Source organism: Rattus norvegicus, chromosome 2 (assembly GCF_036323735.1).
Source record: "Rattus norvegicus strain BN/NHsdMcwi chromosome 2, GRCr8, whole genome shotgun sequence".
In the NCBI taxonomy this organism is placed as follows: Eukaryota; Metazoa; Chordata; class Mammalia; order Rodentia; family Muridae; genus Rattus; species Rattus norvegicus.
In genome coordinates, this window is record NC_086020.1 from 188869291 (window position 1) to 188882018 (window position 12728).

The 12728-nt window shown below is 39.5% G+C and overlaps 1 long non-coding RNA gene across 6 annotated transcripts in view; it reads left to right on the plus strand.

Annotated features, from left to right (window-relative positions):
- Positions 1–11502: 11502 nt before the first annotated feature.
- Positions 11503–12728, plus strand: part of LOC120100894 (uncharacterized) — a 75164-nt gene continuing 73938 nt past the window's right edge. For 5 of the 6 annotated variants that reach the window (XR_005501145.2, XR_010063895.1, XR_010063894.1 and 2 more), the window contains exon 1: positions 11526–11659. This is a non-coding gene — a long non-coding RNA (uncharacterized LOC120100894). Of the gene's footprint in view, positions 11660–12728 lie in introns of all 6 variants that reach the window. The other variant, XR_010063897.1, reaches the window with a different exon arrangement.

The window sequence follows — 12728 nt, forward strand, 5'->3', positions numbered from 1 at the left end:
AATATTCATTGATTAAAAAGGAGTCAAGTCTCATGATAGAATCCTGGACAGATGTGTCAACATTAAGAGTCTGAACAGAGGTCCAGGAGGACTTTTTCCTTTTTTTCTAAGGAAACTGAACAGGAGGTAGGAGGTAAGGACAGTAAAGATGGTATGGTATCATGGAAGTCAAGTAACACAGAGGGTTTTAGGCAGGAGAGATGGTTCAAAGTTTAGGTGTATATGATGATCTCCCAGAGGACCTGAGTGTAGTTTGTAGTACTCTCTCAGGTGGATCACAACTACTGTAATTCCAGGCCCAGGGGATCCCATGTTCTCTCTTGGACTTCATATCTACACATATGTAGTACATATCTATACACATAAATAAAATAAAATTAAATTAAAAAAAAAGAAAGAGCATCTCCAGGAAGAGAGTATCGGATGTCATAAAGATGTTTAATGCAAAGAGACAGAGTTTGGGTAATAGTAAGCTCATTAGTAAGAGCCATGTTGTCAAGTATTTGTGTTGAAATCAAGTTGGAAGACTACAGAAGATTTATCTGGGAATGGAGGAGCAGATAAAAAAATAGGGAAGGGAATGTACACACACAACAGCCCTTCAGATGAATATGTACATTGAAGATCTCAGTTAAAAATATTGTAGGCAATGGGGTCAAACGTGTGTTCTTATTATGTAGCTTTTAAAATCTGAGCTATTTTCTTTATTAATAAAGCTCCTAGTAGGGTAGGTAGCCAAAATAGTAGAGACTATGAATTCAGCACAAAGAGATGAATGTTGGCTTTGGGAAGAGCATGTTTATTAGTAACTTTGCAATTTCTACAAAAAAGCTGCTCTATGAATCTAGAATGTTGTAGATGTGTGCCGGCTGGTTTTAAAGTCAAAGTGACATAGCCAGAACTTTCTGAGAGGAAGAAACTTTGAAAAATTGTCTTTATCAGACTTGGCTTTAATGGAGACTGTTGGGCATTTTCTTAATTAGCATTTGATGTGAGAGGTCTTAGTCCAGTTAGGTGGTGTCACTTTGGCCTGGTAGTTTTAGTTTCTATAAGAAAGAGTTCTGAGCACGCCATGAGGAGTAAGCCAGGAAGTAGTACTCCTCTATGTCTTCTGCATTATCTCCTGCCTCCAGGTTCCTGCTCTGTTTAATTCTTGCCCTATCTTTGGATGATGAACAGTGATGTGGTAGTGTGAGGCAAATAAACCTTTCCTCCTCAATTTGCTTTTTGTCTTGGTGTTTCATTACTGTAATAGTAATTCTAAGACAGAAACTGGTGTAACTATAGTGGAGTATTTCTGTGACTGCCCTGAGCATACTGTTGGGAGGATTGGGAACTTTGGAACTTTGGTCTAGAAAGCTATTGAGTATTCAAAGCATGGTGATCTGTACTGTGGGAGCTTGGAAGATAAGAGTGTGGAACGAAGTGTTGACAATGGAGGCCTGGCTTGTGAAATTCCAGTGGGTAGTTTAATCTGTGGTTCTGGTTAGCTGGGGTTAAGAAGTAACTGTGATTAACAGACCAGAGGATGATGAAAATGAAACTTTGCTTTGTTTTGCTTGGCTATCTGATGTTGGTTAGCTGGAGCTGAAAAATTATCACTGATGAAGAAGAAAACAAGCATTATTGAGGTAAAATCTTCTGGGAAAGGTTTCCTCAGAGTTAGCACACAGAAGTTGCATTCTAGAGGTGACCAAGGTTGTATCTTTTGCTGGCAGCTAAACTGTTAGTGTTAAGAGTCACGTAAATGGTACTGGTTTTGAAGGCATGAAGAAGAGCTGATACACAGCATGCTGTGACAGCACTGGAATCTCTGAAGAGAGTCCAGGAAAGTCTATTGGCTGAAGTGTAGCCTGGTTGCAGCAAGAGACCCCAGCACTTAGGAGATGCTAGTACAATGGGATGGCCATCAAGACAGCAGTAGCTGTGGAGTGGAGCATTCCTGAACTTAAGAGACAATCTGTGTAGCTTGCAGAGGGTGGAGGCAGATATATGACCCAAGTTCTTTGGAGAAGCCCAAAAGATTGTCAGTAGATCGGAGACATTGAACACATTGAGTTATTTACTTAGTTGCAGTTGAGTTTTGCTTGGAGTTGATTGTGTTCTCTGGTTCTTTCTTCTTGAAGTAAAAATCAATAATTTGTCTTTGTAGGACCTGATTGTTAAGAGAGTTGAATATTTTTAAAAACTTTTCATTGGTTCTTTGTAAATTTCACATCATGCACCCCAATCCCATGCATCTCTGCCTCCTTGTGTACCCACACTCCACCCTTGCAACCTCCCCTAACTCCGATCAACAGAGAAAAAATTATTGTTGTGGAAGCTGTAGTGTGTCACTGTGTCCCATAAAATACACTTTTGTAGTACTTCTTTGCTTGTAGGTGTTTATTGCAATGAGTTGTAAGTCTGATTAAAGGACTCTAGGTTCTGCTACACCATCAATACTGTAACCTCACTGGATTCATCTTGGATATCCTGTTATGGTCCTGTGTCATGGAGATCTTATAATTTTGGATATGTAGGACTGGTCCCTTCATGCAGTCCAGCAGTTCATAGATGGGGTAGGTGTTGGGGTGAGCCAATTCAAAGCCATGGATCTAGGACTGAAAGGTGTCTGGACTGGTCAGTCTGCCAGCTCTGCATCCACTATACTGGGGCAAACTCTACTGCCCTGCCTTGGCTAGCCTATCCAGTGTCTCAGCCAGCAAGGGGGCAGAACCATCTTTCCTGCTGTCATGCCCTCAGGATGACTCATCTATGCCTAGGCCATCAGGGCCAATTAAACTGTGCTGCCCAAATGAGATACAGGACCTGTTCTCCTGAGTGCTGTGGCAGGCATGGGGCTGAGCCAGCTCTACCAATAAGAGACTGGAACTTTTAAAAAAATACTTTAGAGTTATTTAGAAACATTGAATTTTAAAAGAGACTGAACTTCTAAGGCTTTTGAATTTGTAGATTTTTAAAATTTATAGTGTTTTATGTTGTAATATTAATATTAATATGAGATCTTGGGAACCACAAGAAAGGAAAGGTTGTGCTTAATTCACCAGCCATATATCTAACAGAGGAGAGAAGTGGAGCTATGATAAATTATAAGAAAAAATGTCTTAGGGTTTCTAATGCTGCCACAAAACACCATGACAAAAAATGAAGTTGAGAAGGAAAGAGTATATTTAGCTTATACTTCTGTATCACTGTTCATCATTGAAAGAAATCATGGCAGGAACTTAAACAGAACAGGAACCTAAAGGCAGGAACTGATGTAAAAATCATGGAGGGGGGCTGATTGCTGGGTTGCTCAACATAGCTTGCTCATCCTACCTTTTATAGAACTCAGGACCACCAACCCAGGGAAGGCACCACCCACAATGGGTTTGGGCCTACCACATCAATCTTTAATTAAGAAAATGCCCAACAGTTGGATCTTATGGGGCCATTTTCTTAATTGAGGTTTCCTCCTTTCAGATAACTCTAGCTTGTGCTAAAACTAGCCAACACAATAAGTGACGTGTTTGGGTGTCAAGTTGACAAAGGATAAATTGTGCCAGCTGGTTTTAAAATCAACCTGACACAAGCTAGGGTCATCAAGAGGAGGGAACTTCAATTGAAATAAATGCCTCCATAATCTTGGGCTGTAATAGAGCCTATTGGTCATTTCATTAATTAGCAATTTATGAGGGAGAATCTAGTTCATTATGTGTAGTGCCACCACTGGGATGGCATTTCCTGGGTTCTATAAAATAACAGGCCCACAACTCTACCTGCTTTTACAGAGGCCTGTTGGCACAAGGACACCAGATAAGACCCTGCCTTAAGCACTTACCCATGAATCTCAAAGAGTACACCCAACAGCTGTCAACTTTAACACATACCCTGTGCTCAGTTTCCCACCCCACAATTGGGGCTCCTTTCCTGGAGGCCTGCCAGAACCAGAGACCAGGTAAGACCCAAGCCAATCCTTTCAAAGCATACTCAACAGCAGTAAACAGAACCTCATATATATGCAGGCATCAGGGACCCCAGGCCATGCTGGTAATAGGGACCACAGAGACAAATTTAGCACTCCAAGCCTAAGAAGCCACACAAGATACAAAAACCCAGTGGAGATACCCTACTGGGTCTGAAGACTCACTGGTCACCAGAGCCCCAGGCTACTTAGGCTAGAAGACCAAGAGGAACAGAAACCAAAGAGACCACCTCCTCCCAAAAAGCGATCTAACAAAGATAACATCAGAAATCAGCACATGAACCTAAAATAACCTGTAATACCCAGATAGTCAGAGGCCAGTGTAAAAAAAAATCAACACCCACCAGAGCAATATGGCATCATCAGGGCATAGGTATCCCACTACAGCAAGCCCTGGGTATTCCAGCATAGCTGAAGCACAAGAAAATGACCTTAAATTCAATCTTATGAAGATGATACAGGCCTTAAAAGATGAAATGAATAAATCCCTTAACGCAGTAAAACACAATCCAAAGGGGAAAGGAAATGAATAAAACTGTTCAAGACCTGAAAATAAAAATAGGAGCAAAAAGGAAAACACAAACTGAGGGAATCCTGGAGATGGAAAACCTAAGAGAACAGAAACTACAGACACAAGCATCACCAACAGAATACAATAGATGGAAGAGAGACTCTCGGGCACAGAAAATACGATAGAGTAAATTGATACAGAGGTCAAAGAAATTTTTAAATCTAAAGCATTCCTGACCCAAAACATCCAGGAAGTCTGGGACACTTTGAAAAGACCAAACGTAAGAATAACAGTAATAGATGATGAGAAGTTTCCATGATCAAAGTTCCAGAAAATATTTTCAACAACATCAGAGAAGAAATTTCCCTCAACCTAAAGAAAGAGATGCCTATGTATATAGAAGAAACTTACAGAGGACCAAATATATTAGACCAGAAAAGAAAATCCCCTTGCCACATAATAATCTAAACACTAAATATACAGAACAAAAAGATATTAAAATCTGCACGGAAAAAGGACTAAGGCAATATATACAGGTAGAGCTATCAGAATTGTACTCAGCATTTATTCTAAAAGCCAAAAAGGCTTTTACATGTCGGGAGGTCTCTAAGAGACCACAGATGCCAGCCCAGATTATTATACCCTGAAAAACTTTCAATCACCATAAAGGGAGAAAATGAGCTATTCCATGACAAAACCAAATATAAATAGTATCTATCTATAAATCTGGCTCTCTAGAAGATACTAGAAAGAAAACTTAAATCCAAGTAGGTAAACTACACCCAGGAAAAGACAGGAAATAAATAATTCTACACCCAGGAGGACCAAAAGAAGGGGAGTGCAGACACAGGGATGCGCGCGCGCGCGCGCGCGCGCACGCACACACACACACACACACACACAACCACTACTAACATCAAAATAGCAGGAATTAAAAATAAAAATCATTGGTCATTAATATCTCTTAACATCAATGGAAACAATTCCCCAATAAAAAGGCACAGCCTAAACGAATAGATGTAAAAACAGGATCCAGCATTCTGCTGCATATAAGAAACACACCTCAGGAACAAAGATAAACATTACCTAAGAGTAAAAGGCTGGAAAATAAAATTTCCCAGCAAATGGACCTAAGAAACAAGATAGAGTAGCTATTCTAATATGTAATAAAATAGACTTTTATTAGATAAATTAATTTTAACAAAAATTAAGAGATGGGGAAAGTACCACATACCAAATTTAAATTAAGATCACGTAAACAATCTAAATAGACCAATATCCCCTAAGGAAATAGAAGCAATCAGTAAAAGTCTTCAAACAAACAAAAAAGCCCAGGTTTCTGTGCAGAATTCTATCAGACTTTCAAAGAGGATCAAATACCAGTAACTCCCTAAATTTGTCCACAAAATAGGAACAGAACATTGTCAAATTTATTTTATGAGGCCACAGTCACCCTGATATGTACACCATACAAAGACTCAATAAAGAAAATTTCAGAGCAAAGTCCCTTATGAACATTGATGCGGAAAAACTCACAAATGTAATCCAATAACACATCAAAAACATCATCCACCATGACAAGTAGGCTTCATCCCAGAGATGCATGGATGATTCAACATACAGAAATTCATCAACATAATCCAACATATAAACAAACTGAAAGAAAAAACCCACACGATGACCTCAATATATTACCTCAAGTTCTGCAGTAAGACAGCTAAAGGAGATCAAGGAAATACAAATTTGAAGAACTCAAAGTATCGCTATTCACAGATGATATGATAGTGTGCATAAGTGACCCCAAAATTTCTACCAGGGAACTCCCGTATTTAATAAATACAGTGAAGTGGCTGGAGACAAAATTAATTAATGACAAAAAAAATCAGTGGCCCTCCTATATACAAATAATAAACAGGCTGAGAAAAAAATAGGGAAGCAACATCCTTAATGATAGCCTCAAATAATATAAAATATCTTGGTGTAACTCTAGCCAAGCTAGTGAAAGACCTGTATGACAAGAACTTCAAGTCTCTGAAGAAAAAAATTGAAGAAGACATAAGAAGATGGAAAGGTCTTACATGCTCATGATTGGAAGGATTAACATAGTAAAAGTGGTCATCTTACTAAAAACAATTTACAGATACAATGCAATTTCCATCAAAGTTCCAACACAATTCTTTACAGACCTTGAAATAAGACTCAGCTTCATATGGAAAAACAATAAGCCCAAGATAGATAAAATAATCCTGTATAATAGAACTTCTGGGGGTATTGAGTCCCTAATTTCAAGTTGTATTTCAGATCAATAGTAATACAAGCCGCATGGTATTGGTATAGGAACGGACAAATTAATCAACGGAATCAAATCAAAGACCCACATACTTATGGAACGTGACCGTTGACAAAGAAGGCAAAAACATACAATGGAAAAAAGAAAACATCTTCAACAAACATTGTTGGTCTAGCTGTATGTTTGAATGAATATAAAAGATTGCAAATATATCCATGTCTATAACTCCATACAAAATTCAAGTCCAAGGTGATCAAAGAGCTCAACAAAAACCAGGTACACTAAATATGATAGTAGAGAAAGGAGGAATAGCCTTGAATGCAGAGGCACAGAGGGCAACTTCATGAATAAAACACTAACAGCTCAGGCACTAAGCTCAGTAATTTTAAAATGGGACCTTAAGACACTGAAAAACCTCTAAAAGGCAAAGGATACCATCAACAGGACAAAATGACAGCCTACAGAATGGGAAAAGATCTTTGCCAACCCAACATTCCACAAAGGGCTGATATCCAAAATATATAAAGAACTCAAGAAACTAGACATCAAGAAACAAAATAACTTAATTAAAAAAAATGGGGTATAGAGCTAAACGGAGACTCCTCAACAGAGGAATCTCTAATGGCCAAGAAGCACTTGAAGAAATGTTCAACATCCTTAGTCATCAGAGAAATGCAAATCAAAAATAACTCTGAGATTCCATATTAGACCCATTAGAATGGCTAAGATCAAAAACTGGCAAGAATTGTAGCAAGGAAGGGGAACATTCCTCCGTTGCTGTTGGGAGTGCAAACTTGTATAACCACTTGGAAAATCAACTTGGTGTTTTCTCCAAAAATTTGGAATAGTTCTACCTCAAGACCCAGCTTCTGGGCATATAAAAGATTCTTTTTTTTTTCCCGGAGCTGGGGACCAAACCCAGGGCCTTGCGCTTGCTAGGCAAGCGCTTTACCACTGAGCTAAATCCCCAACCCCATATACAAGATTCTTTATCATCCCACAAGGTCACTTGCTCAACTATTTTCATAGCAGCTTTATTCTTAATAGTCAGAAACCGGAAAAAACCCAGATGTCCCTCAACCAAAGAATGTATAAAGAAAATGTGGTACATTTACACAATAGACTATTCCTCAGCTATTATAAGCAAGGCAGCATGAAACTTGCATGCAATAGATGAAACTAGAAAATATCATTCTGAGTGTGGTGACCCAGATCCAGAAAGACAAACATGGCTTATACTTATAAGTGTGTGTTACCATAAAATACAGGATAACCATGCTACGATCCACAAGCCCAAAGAACCTAAGTAACAAGGAGGCTCCAAGAGGGCTAGGAAAAACTTGGATCTCACTGAGAAGAGAAAATAAAACAGACATCAGGTGTGAATGGAGGAAGGGGACTGGGTTGGGGAGGGTATGAGGAAGGGAACAGAATGATTCAAGTCAGGGGAGGGCAGAGGGAGAGGGTATGGAGAGAGAGAATTGGAATAGGTACGGGGCCATCTCTGGGACAATCTAGAAGGAGAGGACAAGGGAAATTTTCAGGGATCTATGAGGACCCTACCTAAGACTTCTAGCAATGGGGGATATGGAGCCTGAAATGACCATCTCTTGTTACCAGAAAAGACTTCCAAATGGGATAAGGACATCAACCCAGCAACAATATCTTTGACCCGTAATTTGTTCTTCCTACAAGTGTGCAGGGATAAAGACGGAGCAGAAATTGAGATACTGGCCAACCAACGCCCAGACCAGCTTGAGCCTCCTGCCACGAGACAATACCCAGCTATACCTGCAGATGAGAACTTCACCCAGCAGCCGACGGAAACAAATGCAGAGACACACAGCCAAACATTAGGCAGAGCTTAGGGACTATTATGGAAGGTGGGGAGGGAAGATTGAAGGAGCCAGAGAGTTCAAGGAAACCACAAGGAAACCTACAGAATCAACTAACCTGGGCCCATAGGGACCCACAGAGACTGAGCCACCAACCAGAGAGCATGCATGGGATGGACCTAGGCTCTTTGCACTTATGTAGCAGTTGTATAGCTTGGTCTTCATGTAGGACTTCTAACAGGAGCAGGGTCTGTTTCTGACAATGTTGCCAAACTGGATCCCTTTCCACTAACTGGGCTGCCTTGTCTAGCCTCAATAGGAGATGCACCTAGTCCTACTGCAACTTGATATGTCATGTTGGTTTGATATTCACTGAAGCCTTCCCTATTTCTGAGGAGCAAGGGAGGAGGGTGATGGGGAGTGAGGTGAGAGGGAGGGACTGGGAGGAGAGGAGGAAGGGGAAGCTGTAATTGGATGTAAAATTAGCAGCAGCAGCAGCAGCAGTAGCAACAACAACAACAAAACAAAACCAATAATAGAAAACAGTTCGAGAGAGCTACAAGGAGCAAGCCAGTAAGCAGCAACCTCCCGCCCCCTGCCCCCACCATGGACTCTGCATCAGCTCCTGCATCCAGGTTCCTGCCCTGTTTATTTCTTGTCCTGGTTTCCCTTAAATGATGAGCAGTGAAGTAGAAGCATAAGCCACAAAGACCCTTCCCCACTACAAGTTGCTTTTTGTTCAAGATGTTTCATCACTGTAATAGTAATCTTAGTTATGTTTTTTTTTTCTGTTGGCTTTTTTGTTTTTAATCGAGACAGACTTTCACTTTATAACCCTGGTCCACTTGGTTCTTATGAATCCTTTTAGCACCATAAGAACTTGCATTATATCTAACACATACTGGGAGCTTAATAGGTGCTGTCAAATAGATTAAATTATGAGTAGGAAGGTGAACAGTCAAGGGCTCTAAAATAATTTGTTCTTATGAAAATACTTTAGTTTTAGTTATGAGCATCTGAATTGGCTTTGTGGGTTTGAGTTCAAGTGTTTGAACTGTTCAGAAGAGGATGTCTGATCCTCTGAGTTGGAGTTACAGGTGGTAACATCATCATGACATCATACATGGGTGCTGGGGACCAAATTTGGGTCCTCAGCAAGAGGAATGCATGCTCTTAGCAGCTGAACCATATCTTTAGCCGCCAAATAGTTTTTTTTAAATCTGTGCATCAACACCTATAAGCAAATAGAATAAAGAAATGGCTACCAGAAAAAAAATTGGTGGATTCACGATTGTCTCTTTGCCAATTGATAGATTCTGGTGTGTAAGCAGTTCTTGCCTTTGGTTGTGTACCAAATGGAGACCCACCAGGCTCCAATATGTAGTTCCAAACCCATTGCCACATAGACAGTACTGGTTAAAATCAGAGTTACAAAACAAAATACAAAAGGCATGACTATGGGAATGAGACTTGCTGGGAAGAGTTGGGGATAAGAATGTTTGGAAGGAGAAAGAGAGTAGAGAGGTTAAAATGAAGAGAATGCACGATATACATATATTAAACTGACAATAAACAAATTAAATCATTCTTTTAAATTTTACTAATTTGTATTTATATGAGTACACTGTAGCTGTCTTCAGTTAACTCAATTTTTTAAAAAGAAAAATACTCTAAGGCTTCAAGATTTTATTCCAATTGGAGACTAAAACTACTGTCTAGGGCAAAACAATTTGTAGAGGAAAAATAATTTTATTCCCATTTAAAGGATGGTCATCCATAGAGTCTCAAGTATTTGAACTGTTTGAAGTACCAGCTATCATAAAGGAGAATGTGTTGTATCCTTTGCTACAATGAGAGGCTTAAAGTCATATCTCTTTTACCTCGGTAAATACAGCTTAGCTGTCTTTGCTAGAAAGGCAATGGGAGTGAGGAAAGAGAAAGTTATGAGTCTGGTTCTCATCTCTTACCCATTACTCTGCCTTCCAGCTCCCTAGGGAAGTCGTGGGTGCTCTTAAGTGTGTACTTCAGGGGCTGAGAATGATTGTGTGTGAGTCACTCCCATATCTCTACCTATCTAACCCTTTTCCTTTGAGCACAGTCTAAACCCAATCACTTGCTTCTAATGAATATAGAAAGACAAAGCTGAAGGAATGCTGCTTCCAGTTTAGGAAGGATTTGCCTTCTATCTAGCATGCTAACTCTTTTTCTTGAATTAGTTATGATAAAGTAGGATGCTGTGTTGTAGAGGACAACTAAAGAACACAGAGTAGCCTCCAGCTGATAGTCAACAAGAAACTGAATAGAGGTTCCTATTCAATAGCTTTTAAGGAATGAAGTCTTCCAGTAACAATGTAAGTGAGCTTGGAAGTGCATTTCCCCACTCCAGATGGATCCAGATAAGATCTTGGAGCCCTGTGTGTTGTAGTCTCATGAGAAGCCCTAAAGCCAAGCATCTAGAAAAGTTTTACATCAGTGTTTGGGGCTGAAACTGTAGTACTAACCATGTGCTAAGTTTGACACACTTGTTACACAGTAGTAGAAAACTGATGCAGGCGAGCCTTTGGTGAAGAAGGAATATTGATCTGGTGGTTGAGCATAAGCAGAAGTTGTCATTATGAGGTTTCTGTAGATCTGTAGCCATGATTTGTTGTTCATTTGTTCATTCACTTTCTCTCCGTGAGCTATTTGGAGTGAAATCCTAACAGTTATCAAGTCAGGAGAGATCTGGGTTCAATTATTATTGATTTTCTTCTAGATGTGGTCCTGGGCATGCCATGTTTAGTGACATCCCTTAGATTGAGACCTTATTAGTTTTTATCTAAAATGTAAGCTAGTCTGTTTGGAACTCTGATAATCTCAGAAATCTAGTTAAAAAAATCAAAGTTCCAGGGGTTTTCATGAGCATTGTCCTATGGACAAGTACTGAGAGTTCCATACAAATTTCAGCTACTCATGATGTTACCTAGGACCCTTGGATTTATATGGCAAACACATTGTGCTTAAACTTCCCCAGGAGAAAGTTCCTGCTTCATTGACTTTGTATCCCCGAGTACATGGTAAACAGAAGTTTAATGGACATTTGTTGCATGTGTTAATAAGTTAATGGTGAATATATGGATTATAGATGATCACATCTATGCCTTTGTAGATGTCTTAGCCTGCTTATTCTGCTATAACAAGGATACTAGAGATAGGGAAATTTAGACTGAATATAAATGTGTCAAAATCTGGGTGGCAGCCCAGAATTGAGTGGATACATTTAGCAAGGGCCAGCTTGCTATATTGTTCCACAGCAGACATGTAAATAGTGAGAAACACATAAGGAGTCTAGACTTAACCTTGTGTAAAGAAACTGCTCCCTTGGTAAGGAACACTCTCAAAACAGTGACACTAATCAGTATGTAGAGGCCAGTCCCTAACAGCCTTATCTCTTTTAACTAAGGTTCATCTTTCAAAACATTAAGTTTCCAGTCCATTTTTGTGGGTGGAGGAACACATAAAAAGACAGAAAAAGGCCAGGTCTAAATTTTCTGCATGTTAAATATTAATCAGACTCAACTTTTTTCCCGTTAATAACTCAGGGGCTCGATGCTGCGTTCCTGTTGTGAAATTGATAGCTGGTTAAGAGGTGGTGAGAACTTGTAATTCTCAGAGAGGGGGTCAAAGAGGAGCAGGAACCTTAGATGATGCCAGAATTGGAGGAACAGAATTATGCACCATTGATGCCAATGTCATGCTGACTGATGATTGTCTCTGATCATTCTCTTGATGTTCATTCCTTTCATAGTGGCATAATATTTTTCTGTTGAATTCAAAGCTTTGTTTTGTAACTATGAGACCTTAGAATTTGTTTTAGCTGTTGGGCAAAATGGTCTGTGATTACACACTATAATCAATACCAAGTTTATCTGATCCCATTCTTAAGAATTTCAAATATTCAAGATAAATTATCTTATCTGTGGGCTAAGTTTTTCTCATAGTGAGAACTTTTTCAAGCCACAAAAATCTCCACATATCCTTATTTCTGATGGGGATATTTTCCCATTTCTGTTATCTCTATTAAACCCTCAAAAACGTGTGTGATGAGATGGAAATAAGGGAAGGCAGCAGAGTGCTCGCTGACCA